Source organism: Bufo gargarizans, chromosome 5 (genome assembly GCF_014858855.1).
Source record: "Bufo gargarizans isolate SCDJY-AF-19 chromosome 5, ASM1485885v1, whole genome shotgun sequence".
NCBI lineage: Eukaryota > Metazoa > Chordata > Amphibia > Anura > Bufonidae > Bufo > Bufo gargarizans.
This window is the reverse complement of record NC_058084.1, coordinates 91,626,856-91,644,766: the sequence shown is the minus strand read 5'-3', so window position 1 is coordinate 91,644,766 and position 17,911 is coordinate 91,626,856. Positions and strand designations below refer to the sequence as shown.

The 17,911-nt window shown below is 41.2% G+C and overlaps 1 protein-coding gene across 1 annotated transcript in view; it reads left to right on the top strand.

Moving 5' to 3' along the window:
• The window catches only part of LOC122938220 (RNA-binding protein 12B-like), a 65,217-nt gene extending 47,757 nt beyond the window's left edge, over positions 1–17,460 (top strand). The window contains exons 4-5 of the transcript XR_006389990.1: positions 15,433–15,575; positions 17,253–17,460. The gene's annotated coding sequence lies outside the window, so the exon portion shown is untranslated. The remainder of the gene's footprint in view (positions 1–15,432; positions 15,576–17,252) is intronic.
• Positions 17,461–17,911: the final 451 nt, after the last annotated feature.

Genomic DNA, 17,911 nt, shown 5'->3' with positions numbered 1-17,911 from the left:
CAGAAATTTACAAAAACCCAATTTTTAGGGACAGCTCTGAAGTCACTTTGCGAGGCTTACATAATAGAAACCACCCAAAAATGACCCCATTCTATAAACTACACCCCTCAAGGTGTAGTTTATAGAATGATTTTACAAACTTTGTTAACCCTTTAGGTGTTGCACAAGAGTTATTGGCAAATGGGGATGAAATTTGATAATTTCATGTTTTTGCCTAATTTTCCATTTTAACCCATTGTTTTCCACTAACAAAGCAAGGGTTAACAGCCAAACAAGACTGTATCTTTATTGCCCTCACTCTGCCGTTTACAGAAACACCCCATATGTGGCCGTAAACTACTGTACGGCCACACAGCGGGGCGTAGAGTGAAAGGTGCGCCGTTTGGTTTTTGGAAGGCAGATTTTGCTGGACTGTTGTTTTTGACACCATGTCCCATTTGAAGCCCCCCTGATGCACCCCTAGAGTAGAAACTCCCTAAAAGTGACCCCATCTAAGAAACTACACCCCTCAAGGTATACAAAACTGATTTTACAAACTTTGTTAACCCTTTAGGTGTTGCACAAGATTTAATGGAAAATAGAGATACAATTTCAAAATTTCACTTTTTTGGCAGATTTTCCATTTTAATATTTTTTTTCCAGTTACAAAGCAAGGGTTAACAGCCAAACAAAACTCATTATTTATTGCCCTGATTCTGTTGTTTACAGAAACACCCCATATGTGGTCGTAAACCGCTGTGTGGCCACGCGGCAGCGTGCAAAAAGAAAGGAACGCCATTTGGTTTCTGAAGGCAGATTTTGCTGGACTGTTTTTTTTTTGACACCATGTCCCATTTGTAGCCCCCCTGATGCACCCCAAAAAAGTGACCCCATTTTACAATCAATCTGCACTACTTAAAGGGAACCTGTCACCGGGATTTTGTGTATAGAGCTGAGGACATGGGTTGCTAGATGGCCGTTAGCACATCCGCAATATTCAGTCCCCATAGCTCTGTGTGCTTTTATTGTGTAGAAAAAACGATTTGATACATATGCAAATTAACCTGATATGAGTCCTATGGGGACTGGGTATTGCGGATTTGCTAGCGGTCATCTAGCAACCCATGGCCTCAGCTCTATACACAAAATTCCGGTGACAGGTTCCCTTTAATGTATTCAAAACTGATTTTTACAAACTTTTATTAATCCTTTAGGTGTTAAAGAATTAATTGAAAATGGATATCAAATTTCAGAATTTTACTTTTTTGGGCAGATTTTCCATTTTAATAATTTTGTTCCTCTAACAAAGCAAGGATTGTGGTCTTATGCACACAAACTTATTTTCTTTCCGCTTCCGTTCCATTTTTTTTTTTTTGGGGCGGACCGTATGCCGAACAATTCACTTCAATGAGGCTGTAGAAAATACAGAAGTTACTCCGTGTGGTTTCCGTTCATCTACATGGCCGTTCCGCAAAAAAGTAGTGCATACATTCGTATGTCATCCGTATTTTGCGGATCCATACTGTAGAAATTATATTCCCAGCCCATATTGCTCATGTATTTGGTGATTAATAAGTTACTGTTTCTTTATACGATCCACAAAAAACGGATCAAATACGGAAACCATACGGATATGTTTTGTGCAATAACGGAACGGAAGAGCGGATCAGTGAAAAAGGGACCGCAAAACAACAGTCGTGTGCATGAGCCCTAAGCCAAACTAAACTCAATGTTTATTGCCCTGATTCTGTAGTTCACAGAAACACCCCATATGTGGTTGTAAACTGCTGTAAGGCCACATGGCAGGGCGCATAAGTAAAGGAAAGGAACTCCATATTGTTTTTGGAAGGCAGATTTTGATGGACTGGATTATTCACACCATGTCCCATTTGAAGCCCCCTGATGCACCCCTAGAGTAGAAACTCCAGAAAACTGACCCCATCTAAGAAACTACACCCCTCAAGGTATTCAAAACTGATTTTACAAACTTTGTTAACCCTTTAGGTGTTCCACAAGAATGAATGTAAATTGGAGAAGAAATTTCAGAATTTGGCAGATTTTCCATTTTCTGCCGCTAACAAAGCAAGAGTTAACAGCTTAATGACCCAGGACGAGAATGCTCGTGTGGTGCAGAGATCCGGCTGACAGCCGGATCCCTGCTGCACCCACCAGCATCGGTGATGATGCCGATATTGGTGGATTAACCCCTCATATGCTGCGGTCAGTGCTAATCATGGCATTTGCGCTCCCTCACCTCATCTATTGGTCCCCGCGCTGCTGTGGCGGGGACTCGGTGGTTGCCATGGCAGCCCCAAGCCATTCCAAGGCTTGGGGCCTGGCATGTACAAAGGCTTAAGAGGCCCAGCCCCAGGCTGGGTCTCCTAAGCAACTGTTAGCGGCTTACAGTGTAAGACACTAAGGCCTCTTTCACACGGGCAGGTGCGTTGCAGGAAAATGCGCGATTTTAAAACTTTGTCATGCGTTTTGCACGAGCTTGAGAAAAATCGGCATGTTTGGTACCCAAACCCGGGTTTCGGTTAGGTGCTGGGTAGATTGTATTATTTTCCCTTATAACATGGTTATAAGGGAAAATAATAGCATTCTTAATACAGAATGCATAGTACAATAGGGCTGGAGGGGTTAAAAAAAATAAAAAATAATTTAACTCTCCTTAATCCACTTGTTCACGCAGCCCGGCTTCTCTTCTTTCTTCTTTCTTTAGGACCTGGGTAAGGGACCTGTGGTGAATTCACTTATCACATGGTCCATCACATGCTCCTTTTTTTACCATGTTGATGCATCATGTGACGGACCATGTGATGAGCGCAGTGACATCATCACAGGTCTTTTCCCAGGTCCTGAAGAAAGAAGACAAAAGAGAAGCCGGGCGATCAAGTGGATTAAGGTGAGTTAATTTTTTTCAAATATTTATTTTTTAACCCCTCCAGCCCTATTGTACTATGCATTCTGTATTAGGAATGCTATTATTCTCCCTTATAACCATGTTATAAGGGAAAATAATAATGATCGGGTCTCCATCCCGATAGTCTCCTGGCAACCGTGCGTGAAAAATTAAGAATATAGAGCATGCTGCGATTTTCACGCAACGCACAAGTGAAAGCGGATGCGGTGCGATTTTCACGCATGGTTGTTAGGTGACGATCGGGCTGGGGATCCGATCTGTATTATTTCCCCTTTATAACATGGTTATAAGGGAAAATAATAGCATTCTGAATACAGAATGCAAAGTAAAATAGTGATGGAGGGGCTAAAAGAGGACCTTTCACTAGAATAAAAAATCTAAACTAAGCATACAGACATGGAGAGCGGCGCCCAGGGATCTCCCTGCACTTACTATTATCCCTGGGCGCCGCTCTGTTCTCCCAATATAGGCTCCGGTATCTTCATATGTTCAGCTCAACTGGGTGGAGCCTGCCGGCGTCTCCTTCTCTCAGGCTGTAGCGCTGACCAATCGCAGCGCTCAGCTCATAGCCTGAGGAAAAAAAAAACCTCTCAGGCTATGAGCTGAGCGCTGCGATTGACCAGCGCTACAGCCTGGGAGAAGGAGACGCCGGCAGGCTCCACCCAGTTGAGCCGAACATATGAAGATACCAGAGCCTATACTGGGAGAACGGAGCGGCGCCCAGGGATAATAGTAAGTGCAGGGAGATCCCTGGGCGCCGCTCTCCATGTCTGTATACTTAGTTTGGATTTTTTTATTCTAGTGAAAGGTCCTCTTTAATAAAAATAATTAACTCACCGAGTCCACTTGATCGCGTAGTTGTGCATCTCGGTCTTCTGTAATGTTGAGCTGCCGGCTAAGGACCTGTGCTGATGTCCAATCACATGGTCCCTCACCATGGTGATGAACCATGTGATAAGCACAGTGACGTCACCACAGGTCTTTTGCCAGGTCCTGAAGATGGAACAGAGACCTGCAGCTATAGAGCAGGTAAGTTAACTTTTATTTTTTAACCCGTCCATCCCTAATTTACTTTGCATTCTGTATTAAGAATGCTATTATTTTCCCTTTATAACCATGTTATAAGAGAAAATAATAAAAATCTACACAACACCTAAACCAAACCTGAACTTCAGTGATAAAGTCCGGGTTTGGGTCTGGGTCTTGCACACACGTGCAAAACGCATTAAAACACTTTGCACTTGCGCGGAATAATCGCACATTTTACCGGAATGCGCTCACATCCTATCCGCCACGCTCGTGTGAAAGAGGCCTAACAGTTCAGTACAGCACAATACAGATGTATCGTGCTGCATTGAAACAAGGATCAGACATCAGACCCTGTAATGTTGAAGTCCCAGAGTGTGACAAATAATAAAGTAAAAAAAAAAAAAAAAAAAAGTTTTTTATATATATATATATATATATATATATATATATTTATTTATTTTCTAAAAAAAAATTTGATTTTTTTTTTTTTTACTTTTATTCTATTAAGTTTCAAGGGAAAAAAACAAGTCCTTTTCCTAAAAAAAAATTGGCACCTTACATCATAAAAAGTACAGCAGCAAGCGATCAAAAAGGCGTACACCCACCAACCAAAATAGTACCGATCTAACAGTCACCTCATCCCGCAAAAAATGAGCCCCTACATGAAACAATAGCCCAAAAAAAAAAAACGCTCAGAATATGGAGACACTAAAACATCATTATTTTTTTTTTCTTTTATAAAAGCTGTATTGTGTAAAACTTACATAAATAAAATAAAGTATACATATTAGGTATCGCCGCGTCAGTATCGACCGGCTCTATAAAAATATCGCATGACCTAACCCCTTAGGTAAACACCGTAAACAATAAAAACTGTGCTAAATAAACCATTTTTTGTCACCTTGCATCACAAAAAGTGTAATAGCAAGCGATCAAAAGGTCATATGCACCCCAAAATATTGCCAATTAAACAGTCATCTCATCCCGCAAAAAATGAGACCCTACCTAAGATAATTGCCCAAAAATTGAAAAAACTATGGCTCTCAGAATATGGAGACACTAACAGGAGGTCCAGACCTGAGCGTTCTGAAACGAGCGCTCTGTATGCGCGATTGTACGGGCGTTTACAATCGTGCATACAGAGACAGGCGTGCACACATTGTCGCGCGTTCCCGAATATCTATGTGCGGGAACGCGTGACAAACGCCCAAAAAAAAGCTCAAGCACTTGTTTGAACGTCGGGCGTTTTACAGCGCTATCGTACACGCTGTAAAACGCCCAGGTGAGAACCATTCCCATAGGGAAGCATTGGTTTCTCCGTGTTGAGCGTTTTACAGCGCGTAGGAACGCGCTGTAAAACGCTCAGGTCTGAACTTAGGGTAAAACATGATTTTTTACATATTGGGTATCGCCGCTTCCATGACAACCTGCTCTATAAAATTAACACATCATCTAACCTGTCAGATGAATGTTGTAAATAACAAAAAAATTATAATACGGTGCCAAAACAGCTATTTACCTTGCCTCACAAAAAGTGTAATATAGAGCAACCAAAAATCATATGTACCCTAAACTAGTACCAACAAAACTTCCACCCTATCCCGTAGTTTCTAAAATGGGGTCACTTTTTTGGAGTTTCTACTCTAGGGGGGCTTCAAATGGGACATAGTGTAAAAAAAAAAAAAAAACTGTTCGGCAAAATCTGCCTTCCAAAAACTGTATGGCATTCCTTTCCTTCTGCGCCCTGCCGTGTGCCCGTACAGCAGTTTACGACCACATATGGGGTGTTTCTGTAAACTGCAGATTCAGGGCCATAAATATTGAGTTTTGTTTGGCTGTTAACCCTTGCTTTGTAACTGGAAAAAAAATATTAAAATGGGAAATCTGCCAAAAAAGTGAAATTTTGAAATTGTATCTCTATTTTCCATTAATTCTTGTGGAACACCTAAAGGGTTAACGACTTTTGTAAAATCGGTTTTGAATATCTTGAGAGGTGTAGTTTCTAGATTGGGTCATTTTTGGGTGGTTTCTATTATGTAAGCTTCACAAAGTGACTTCTGACCTGAACTAGTCCTTAAAAAGTTGGTTTTTGAAAATTACTGAGAAATTTCAAGATTTACTTCTAAGCCTTGTAACGTTGGGGCCCCCCCCCCCCCCCCAAATAAAATGTCATTCCCAAAATGATCCTAACGTGAAGTAGACATATGGGAAATGTAAAGTAATAACTTAATACTTTTGTAGGCATTAATATATATTATAGAAGTAGAGAAATTGAAACTTTGAAATTTGCAAATTTTTCCAAATTTTGGGCAAATTTGGTATTTTATATAAATAAAAATGAATTTTTTAACGACCGGCTCTATAAATATATCACATGATGATCCATCCCGCCCGATAAACACCATTAAAAAATATTATAAAATCTGTGTCAAAAAAGCAATTTTTGTCACAAAAAGTGCAACACCAAACAATCAAAAAGGCTTATGTCCCACAAAATGGTACAAATAAAACTGTCCCCTCATCCCACAAAAAATTAAGCCCCATGATTGGAAAATCGCTTAAAAAATAAGAAAAAACTATAGCTCTCAGAACATGGAGACATTAAAACATAATTTGTTTTTGTTTCAAATATTCTACTATTATGTTAAAGTGAATTAAATAAAAAAAAATGTATACATATTATGTATTGCCGTGTCCGTAACAACCTGCTCTATAAAAATTTTACATGACGTAACCCCTCAGGTGAACACTGTAAAAAAAAATAAAAGCAGTTCCAAAATAACAATTTTTTTTCACCTAGCATCACAAAAAGTGCTACGCCAAGTGATCAAAAAGGCATATGCCCCCCAAAATAGTACCTCTCAAACTGTCTCCTCATCCCGCAAAAAAATGAGACTATACCTAAGACAATCGGTCAAAAAATAAAGCTATGGCTATGGAGACGCTAAAACATTTTATTTTTGTTTCAAAAATGCTACTATTGTCTAAAACTTAAATAAAATAAAAAAGAAAAAGTATATATATTCGGTATTGCCACGTCCAAAACGATCTGCTCTATAAAAATTTCACATGACCTAACCCCTCAGATGAACACTGTAAAAATAAATAAATAAAAACTGTGCCCCTTGCCCCATAGAGTGTAATAATGAATGATCAAAAAATCATATGTACCCAAAAATGGTACCAATAAAAACATCAACTCTTCCTGCAAAAAAACGAGCCTCTGCAAAAGACGATTGGCTGAAAAAATAAATATGGCATTTAGAAAATGAAGGCACAAAAACATAATTTTATTTTCAAAAATGCTGTATTATGTAAAACTGAAACTAGCAAAGAAAGTAGACATATTTGATATAATCGCGTCCGTAACAACCTGCTCTGTAAAAATAGTACATGATCTACCCATGTTGTAAAAAAATAAAAACTGTGCCAAATTTTTGGTTTGCCTTGCCTCACAAAAACCTTATATAGATGTCACAAAGAGGGGTAGAGGGTAGGGGGTAGGGACCACTAGCTCCACCCACACCCCTGTCCCTGCCTACTTGCACCACTCGTCCTAGGCAACGAGGTACAACTGGTCAACGTTTTCTAGCCTGGGTAAGTGCGGAGGGACATGCCAGACAAACAGATATGTCAGCAAACTGAGTCAGAACCAGGATGTCGCTGGTACAAAAGTACAAAAGGATAATCAAAGAGAAGTCAAGTCCACGCCAAAATTCAAACCAGGAGAAGCCAATAAATGCAGGGAGCAACCGGGGAAGAAGTCGCGAACGGAGCCGGGAATCTAGCCGCATGTCACACTGAACGTGTTCAGGAAGAGACTGAATTCACAGGCAACCTGTGGCCAGCAGGCTGCCTGTTAAATAGTGGAGAAGAGGAGTCATGTGACATGGCCAGCGTCACATGACTCACTGTCCTGAATCCAGCCGAGCACCGAGTGATCAGCTCGGCGCTCAGGCTTACCGCAGTTGCCATGGACGCAAAGGACCCTGACTGCGCCAAGGGAATACGTGTGGCCAGATCCTCCCCGTCCCTCTTTGCTGTGGAGACGAGGGCGTAGCGCACGTCCTTGTTGCGTATGAACCGCAGAGCACTGACGGCGGTGAATAGGGGGAATCTGCTGTCGGCGCCCCGTGACAATAGAGCAATTTCAAATCATATCTACCCCAAAATAGTACCCATAAAACTGGCACCTTATCCCCTAGTTTCCAAAATGGGGTAACTTTTTGGGAGTTTCTACTGTAAGGGTGCATCAGGGGGGCTTCAAATGGGACATGGCATCTAAAAACCATGTGGAGTTCCTTTTCTTCTGCACCCTGACATGTGCCCTTAAATCAGTTTACGACCACGTGTGGGGTGTTTCTGTAAACCGCAGAATCAGGGTAATAAAAATGTAGTTTTGTTTGGCTGTTAACCATCGATGTGTTAAAGAAAGAATTGGATCAAAATGGAAAATCTGCCCAAAAAGTGAAATTTAAAAATTTGATCTCCGTTTTCCTTTAATTCTTGTGGAACGCCTAAAGGGTTAACAAAGTTTGTAAAATCGGTTTTAAGTAACTTGAGGGGTGTACGGTAGTTTCTACAATGGGTCATTTATGGGGGTATCCACTATGTAGGCCCCACAAAGTGACAATTAGACCTGAACTGGTTCTTAAAAAGTGGGTTTTGGCAATTAAAAAAATGTGAAGAATTGCTTCTAAGCCTTCTAACGTCCTAATAAAAAAAATGACATTTCCAAAATGATGCAAACATAAAGTAGACATATGGGGAATGTTAAGTAATAAATATTTTATGAGGTTTCATTTTCTGTTTTAAAAGCAGAGAAATTAAAATTTAGAAAATTGCGAATTTCTCAAATTTTTGGGTAAATTTGGGATTTTTTCATGAATACAGGTGAAATATATTGACTCAAATTTATGACTAACATGAAGTACAATGTGTTACGAGAAAACAGTCTCTGAATGACTTGGATAAGTAAAGGCGTTCCAAAGTTCTTACCACATAAAGTGAGATATGTCAGATTTGCAAAATCAGGCCTGGTCAGGAAGGGGGCAAATGGCCCAGATGGGAAGTGGTTAATATAAAGACACCAGTAACAGCTTATACTAACCAAAAAAAAAGACCCTAAATCTACTTTCACACTGGCGTTTTGGCTTTCTGTTTGTGAGATCCATTCAGGGCTCTCATAAGCGGTCCAAAACTGATCAGTTTGCATTCTAATGCATTCTGAATAGAAAAGTATCCGTTCAGAATGCATCAGTTCAGTCTCCATTCTGCTATGGAGATGGACACCAAAGCGTTGCTTGCAGCGTTTTGTTGTCTGTCTGATGAAACTGAGCCAAACGGATCCGTCCTGACACACAATGTAAGTCAATGGGGACTGATCTGTTTTCTCTGGCACAATAGAAAACGGATCCGTCATCCATTGACTTTCAATGATGTTCAAGACGGATCTGTCTTGGCAATGTTAAAGATAATACAAACTGATGCAGATGGTTGTATTATCTGAACGGATCCGTCCATTAAATATATGTGATATTCTCCCTTAAAACTTATATAAAAAGATTTATACTCTTAGGCCTCATGCACACGACCGTTGTGTGCATCCGTGGCCGTTGTGCCGTTTTCCCGTTTTTTTTTTCACGGACCCATTGACTTTCAATGGGTCCGTGGAAAAATCGGAAAATGCACCGTTTTGCAGCCGAGACCGTGATCCGTGTTTCCTGTCCGTCAAAAAAATAGGACCTGTCCTATTTTTTTGACTGACAACGGTTCACGGACCCATTCAAGTCAATGGGTCCGTGAAGGAACACGGATGCACACAAGATTGGCATCCGTGGTCGTAGGTTACTTTCATACAGACGGATCCGAAGATCCGTCTGCATAAAAGCTTTTTCAGAGGTGAGTTTTCACTTTGTGAAAACTCAGATCCGACAGTATATTCTAACACAGAGGCGTTCCCATGGTGATGGGGACGCTTCAGGTTAGAATATACTGAAAAACTGTGTACATGACTGCCCCCTGCTGCCTGGCAGGTGCTGCCAGGCAGCAGGGGGCAGACCCCCCCCCCCCCCCACCCTGTTTTTAACTCATTGGTGGCCAGTGCGGCCGCCCCCCCCCTGTAGTTAACTCATTGGTGGCCAGTGCGGCCGCCCCCCCCCCCCCCCCCCCCCTCCCCTGTAGTTAACTCATTGGTGTCCAGTGGACCCCCCTCCCTCCCCTGTAGTTAACTCGTTGGTGGCCAGTGGGCCCTCTCCCCTCCTAATTAAAATCGCCCCCCTATCATTGGTGGCAGTGGAGAGTACCGATCGGAGTCCCAGTGTAATCGCTGGGGCTCCGATCGGTAACCATGGCAACCGGGATGCTACTGCAGTCCCGGTTGCCATGGTTACTTAGCAATTTGTAGAAGCTTCATACTTACCTGCGAGCAGCGATGTCTGTGACCGGCCGGGAGCTCCTCCTACTGGTAAGTGACAGGTCTGTGCTATAGGCAATGCGCCGCACAGATTGTTCCTTATTGTTAGTGACACTAATAATTCGTAATAACTTATGCAATTGGCCAAATAATATGACACACCCAGGTTAGCTGGCGAAACATGTGAGGGGAGGGGGGGGGCAGTGCCTATAGAATGAGATAAAATTATAGTGCTGTATGAGACAAGAAGGGATTGAAGATAGGTGGAGAGGTTGGAGCCAGCGCTCGGCGGCTGCGGCCTGCCCCTATCTGAAATTAGTGTCGCTAACAATAAGGAACAATCAGATATAAAAAAATAGGCAACACAACTGATAATTTTTAAATTTTTGTTTAATGGTCGAGACTAAGAGTATAAATCACAATAAAAGTAAACACAAAACACTATTCTCAATATAGAAAGGCCTCATTATTATTTGATTATATATTATAGTATAGCCTTTTAATATGGTTTTAAATAAGAGAGAAAAAAAAATAACAGGAAAAAATGAGGAAACTTACATCTCTTCTGGGACTCGAACCTAGGTTCTCTACATATGCCACAAAGCTATAACATCACCACATAAAGAAGCATGTTTTTTTTATTTATTTATTTTTTATTTATTTTGTATTTTATATTATATGCTTAAAAGCTATCACACATTACTGGTGTCTTTATAATTATATATGGTGCCTGTAAATACAGCAGTAATATGTAGATTAGTTTTCTGAGCAGATCTCAATGTGGTAAAGCTATAGTACATAGTTATATGATATTGCTAGCACACAGCTCTGCCCTCAGCCTGTTGTCTAGCCCCTGACAATCAAAGGGAGGGGGGAGTGTGCAGAGCAAAGGGGGTGTCACATAGCAGTGCTCAAAGGCTTCAGCCCCGCCTCCTGGTGCAATTGCTCATTTGCATATGAATAACAATGCGGATATTTCTGCAGCTATTTATCGTACAGCCAAAAGAAAGGTATTGTTATGATCAGCCCTACTTCAGTATGTCTGGTTTAGTAGTGTTGATCCTGGTGACAGAGCCTCTTTAAGGAAGGTTTTGCAAATTATCAAAATAATTTTAAATGTGTTACATACTAAAGGTCACAAAGATTTGGTTATGAGATTCAATCATGTCAGTCTTAGCTGGGAAAGTTCCATTTTCTGTGGTTGATTTAGGTATACTTTTGACATCTTCAATAGCTAGAACACACTTCAGTCAACCTTTCTAGGATATTTTTTAATATTACAGCTAAATGCAACAAATATTACTAACAGTCAATTTTGGGAAAACAAAAGCACCTAGATAACCTATATTTATCCCACATTGCTGAAACTGTAGAAAGATAATGCACTATGACCCATCAGTAGCATATCCAAAGTTTATTACCACAACTGAATGGTTCAGAAGCACCTATTAAGGCCTCCTTCACATTTCCATATCCGTTTGACACCCGTAAAAAAATCAGTCCGTGTTTCATCCATGTTTGGTCTGTCATCCATATTCCAAGGACACTGTTCAGCTGAAAATTAATTTCTGGAACATCTATCAGTGGACAGTGAAAAATGGGCCAAACATGGATGCCATCCGTTTTGTGTCAGAGATTATTTATGGACCCATAGACTTAAATTGGGGGTGTCTGGTCCGCATCATGGACCAAAGTAGTGCATGTTTCCGTGATTGTTTTCACTGACCCATGGTCAGTAAAAAAATGTTTATGTGAACAGACACACGTGTGCTGACCGCAAAAAATGCAGACCACACATGTCAGTAAAAACAGAAACGCGAACAAGGCATTAAAGGAGTTGTCCAAGTTATTCTTATTGATGACCTATTCTCAGGCTAAGGCCTCCTGCACACGAACGTGTGCGCCCTGTTGCTGTATTGCAGACCACATTTGCGGATCCGCAATACACGGGTGCCGTTCCGTGGGCATTCCGCATCACGGATGCAGACCCATTCATTTCAATGGGTCCGCCAATCCGGAGATGCGGGACGGAAGCACAGAACGGAACCCTACCGGAGCCACTATGGAGTGCTTCCACGGGGTTTCGTCCCGTACTTCTGTTCCGCAAAAAGATAGGACATGTTCTATCTTTTTGCGGAACGGCCGGATCGAGAAACCCATTAAAGTGAATGGTTCCACGATCCGCTACGGCTGCACCACGGATGGTGTTCGTGCATTGCGGCCCGCAATTTGTGGGCCACGGGGCGCACACGTTCGCGTGCAGGAGGCCTAAGTCATGAATATCACATCGGCGGGGGTCAGACACCCGGATCAACTTGTTTGACGAGAAGGCCACTCGCCGTGCCAGCGCAGCCTTCACTTTGTTGTTTACCTGCTGCAGAGGTGAGCAGATGTAATTACAAGAAGCCGTCCCTTTAATTTCAATAGGATGGCTTGTTCTTAATTGCTAGGTCATCAAAAAAAAAAAAAAAACTTGGACAACCCCTTTAAACAATAGTGGAACAGTGGGTATTTTCAAGAGGAACTCTATATATATTTAAAGATGGCGCCCGCTTACGAGTGCGGCTGGCACCATAGTCGCCAGGTGCCTGCTGTTTTAAACAGCGGCCGGCGGTAATGCCACCTGCGGCTAATGCATTAGAGAATATGGGAGAAGTAATCTCACGATTGGTTGTTAGGCCCCTTTCACACGGGCGAGTTTTCCGTGCGGGTGCGATCCGTGCGGCGAACGTATGGCACCCGCACTAAATCCTGACCCATTCATTTCTATGGGGCTGTGCACATGAGCGATGTTTTTAACGCATCACTTGTGCGTTCAGTTGAAATCGCAGCATGCTCTATATTTTCCGATTTTGACGTGACGCAGGCCCCATAGAAGTGAATGGGGTGTGTGAAAATCGGATGGCATCCGCAAGCAAGTACGGATGCCGTGCGATTTGCACGCATGGTTGCTAGGAGACCATCGGGATGGAGACCCGATCATTATTATTTTCCCTTATAACATGGTTATAAGGGAAAATAATAGCATTCTGAATACAGAATGCATAGTACAATAGCGCTGGAGGGGTTAAAAAAAATATATATAATTTAACTCACCTTAGTCCACTTGCTCGCGAAGCTGGCATCTCCTTGTGTCTCCGCTGCTGATGAACAGGACCTGGGGTGAGCTACTCCATTAAATAGAGCTTAAGGACCTTCGATGACGTCACTCCGGTCATCACATGATCTTTTACCATGGTGAATCACCATGGTAAAAGATCATGTGACGTACCATGTGATGACCGGAGTGACGTCATCGAAGGTCCTTAACCTGTATTTAATGGAGCAGCTCACCCCAGGTCCTGTTCATCAGCAGCGGAGACACAAGGAGATGCCGGGCTTCGCGAGCAAGTGGACTAAGGTGAGTTAAATTTTTTTTTATTTTTTTTTTAACCCCTCTAGCGCTGGTTTACTATGCATTCTGTATTCAGAATGCTATTATTTTCCCTTATAACCATGTTATAAGGGAAAATAATACAATCTTCAGAACATCAAATCCCAAGCCCGAACTTCTATGAAGAAGTTCGGGTTTGGGTACCAAACATGCGCGATTTTTCTCACGCGAGTGCAACGCATGACAATGTTTTGCACTTGCGCAGAAAAAATTGCGCATTTTCCCGCAACGCACCCGGCTCTTATCCGGGCAAAAAAACTCACGCCCGTGTGAAAGAGGCCTTATAGTTCCCTATGGGAAATATATTTAAAAAAAAATAAATAAGTTTTTTAAAATTCAAATCACCCCTTTCCTCCAAAATGAAAAAATACATAAACAATAAATAAATACACATGATGGGCATTGACGCATGCGAAAACATACTATTAAAATATAAAAATATTTCGCCATACAGTGAAACTGAAAAAAAGTCAAAATGGACAATTTACAGGTTTTTTTTTGGTCGCTTCACCAAAAGATTTAATAAAAGTGATCAAAAAGTCATACACACCTCAAAATTATATCCATGAAAGAAAATGGGCCCCTATATACAGCTCCAAACATATAATTACAAAAAAAGTTATAGGGGTCAGAGTATAGCAATGAAAAAAAAAAAAATTCAAGATTTTTATTTTTCAGTATTAAAATGCAAGAAAAACTATACCTATGAGGTATCGCCGTAATCGCACTGACCTGGAGAATGAAAGTAACAGGTTAGTTTTACCGCATAGGGAACGCCATAAAATAAAAACCCATAAAACTTGCAGAATAGTTTGTTGTTTTTTTTCACCCCCATTTGCTAATTATTTTTTTCAGCTTCCCACTACATTATACGCAATATTAAATGGTGGAATTAGAAAGTACAACTTGTCCCGCAAAAAAAAAAAAACAAGCCCTCACAATGCTATGTGAACACAAAAGTAAAAAAGTTATGGCTCCAAGAATTCAGGGAGTGAAAGACCAAAAAAAAACTTCCAGGGCTGAAAGGGTTAAGGGTGTTTTATTTGTATATATGCATGATTAATTGTAGTTAGCTTTTTTGCACACACAGTACTATGTGTAATTATTGGACATTGATGCCATAGAGTTCCTCCTGTAAAAGCCCACTGGCCAATTTGTGGTTTAGTGGGTGCTTTTAAATTGTTCCTGCAGTTATGGTAATAACATTGTGTATATAATATTGGGCCATAAAGCTTTTTCTTACAGTTGTAGTAATGTGGGATGAATATAATTATCTAAATGCTCATTACAAACAAATGTTAAAGCTAATATAATATAAACGCCTAAGGAATAGGTCGATATCACTACTTTAGTTACATGGCACCAGTAGCAAACAGGTTTTACAAACTAGATCAGGGATCAGCAGCCTGAAACTACAACTCCCAGAATCTTCCGTTCACTGCTGTGGGAGTAACAAGAACAACCGAGCAAGTGTGTATGCTGGGAGTTGTAGTTTCACAGCAGCTGGAGTGCCGAAGAATTCTGATCCATGAACTAGATGATGCAACTATCTCACATTTTAAGGGCATGCAATTTTTGTAAACTTCCTGAATCCCTTAAATGATGCTGCGTATATTTCTAGGAAGATGATTTTCTTTACTTATTTTCTTACAGGTGGTCTTGTGTGTAGTCCATACTCATTGTGGCAGTGCTGAAAGCAACAAACAACTCTACACGTGCCAGCTTCCCGGTGGCATCACCGTACACTAGTGTTCATGCCGGTGAAGACACTACAGGTCCATGCTGCAACTTATTTGGTAGGCTTTGGGTGGACAAAACAGATTCATACTGTATTAGGCCCCTTTCACACGAGTGAGTATTCTGTGCGGCTCCAATGCGTGACGCGAACGCATTGCGCCCGTGCGGAATCTGGACCAAATCATTTCAATGGGTCTCTGTATATGAGCGTTGGTTTTCATGCATCACTTGTGCGTTGCATGAAAATCGCAGCATGTTCTATATTCTGCAGTTTCAACTAAACGCATTTTCGCGAATGGTTGCTAAGAGATGTTTGTAAACATTCTGTTTTTTTTATCACGCGTGTGCAAAATCGCATTGCACCCGCGCTCTAAAAACTGAACGTGATCACAAGCAAAACTAAATGGACTTGCTTGTGAAATCGCGCCTTTTTCGCTGAACGCATCCGGACCTAATCCGCTCACTCTCGTCTGCAAGGGGCCTTACATGTGCATGAGATCTTAGACCTGATTCACATGATCGTGCTTGGTCTGGGAAACATGGCCTGCGTCTCAGACGCATCTACCATACTGACCGCATCCAAGTGATTTATGATTTATCAGTGTCTATCTGATTGCAGGTCTATTGTATTCGTATGATGTGCTGCAATACAAAGCATAAGGGGGGCACAGGGCAGCATCTCGGGATGAGTTTCAGACTACCTCAGACCCCGGTACAGAATGCAACTAAGCTGCAGTTACTACTCATGGCATATACCAACACTAAAGAAAATAAATGGACTGGCATCAGCCAAACTGAGTTTTTGAGCCTGAGCTAGAATTTTGTGTTTATTACTGGTTGGAGCTAAGGCTACTTTCACACTCGCGTTTTGGCTTAAGTCAATAGGGACAGATCGGTTTTCACTGCCACAATCTGATAGAAAACTGATCCGTCCTCCTTTGAAATGGTGTTCAAGACGGATCCATCTTGGCTATGTTACTGAACGGATGCAGACGGTTGTATTATCTGAATGGATCTGCCCAAAACGCGGGTGTGAAAGTAGCCTTAGTGTATTTCCTGCAGAGCCCTGTTTCCACAGTCACTGGGTTGTTAAAATATATTTAGCCTGTGCTTATTGAGAGGCTGCGTTCACACGGCTAAAATCTACTGCGTACAGAAGAGTGGCGGATCAGTAGACACTATCTGCCTTTTGTGAGCATTGTGTTTTTTGCATTGGAAATCTGGCTGTTTTAGCCCTTCCCTACTTACTTCCGGGAGAAACGCAACTAAAATCCACTTGAAAGAAGTAAAATGCCCCTTCTGAAGTGGATTTAATTTCAGCAGCAGAAATAAACGGCCCCCTGTGCACAAGGTGGTGTTTTTCTCACTGAAATCAGTGAAAAGTTGTTGGTGTTTTGTTCGTGGTCTACGGTTTTCTGCTGCAAATATTTGCTGTGAACATAGCCTTAGGAGCCTGAATGGCATGTGGCTCTCAATAAACCAGCTGCCGTTAGACTGCTGCAACACCACTTATTTCTGTAAAAATGATAGGCCAGGACAGGGAAATGAATCTAGTTGTATCCTTGTTTTCACGAAAGCTTGCAACTCAAAAACATAGGATAATATATTGAAAAGGAGAAACGGAAATCACATCGCAGACGTGAACATAACCAACACTGCGTTAAATGTATAGAGCATGAACCACTGTGCCATAAGCGTTTGCGTAACTCTGTTTTTTTTCATTCTCTCTTTTTTAGGCTCTATCATAATGGTAAGTAATCGGCATTGTGTTTCTGTAAGTATTGAACATGGAGTGACCAAACTGTGAAAAGGAGCTCTTCTCAGTATAGTCCAATGGTATTTGCCAATGTAGTTTGGTGGGGAGGCATTTATACCAATACACCCATTAGTAATGGTAAGATGATGTAACTGTAATATCTTTTCTTTCAGGACATGTTTAGCTTCTCATTCGATTGCAATAAAAGAGTTTTTTAAAACCAAACCTGTGGTTTATTTTTTACATTTAGCAGCATGTAGTCCTCTGATAAATAGAAAATACACATCCTTCCACTGAGATCGATGTACAGAGCCGTCCATAATGGGGCTGGTCACGTATTACCCCATGAACACGAACAATAAAAGGATGGGTATCTGCAAATGCTTAGACATACAACTGGACAGATGTCTGTCAGACTATGCTAGAGTTTTACTAGGTAATAATTGTCATTTACTGTACTTCTACATAGAGATGGGTATACCAGTATTCCAATAACTATAACACATATAAGAACATACAGCACAGGGAAAATGTAAAAGGTGGTCTTATTCAATGATTGATTTAAAACTCTTTTGGCTCTTGGAATGGTCTTTTAAACAAAAGGCAAATTGGAAATCTCAGTAATAATAGATTATACAG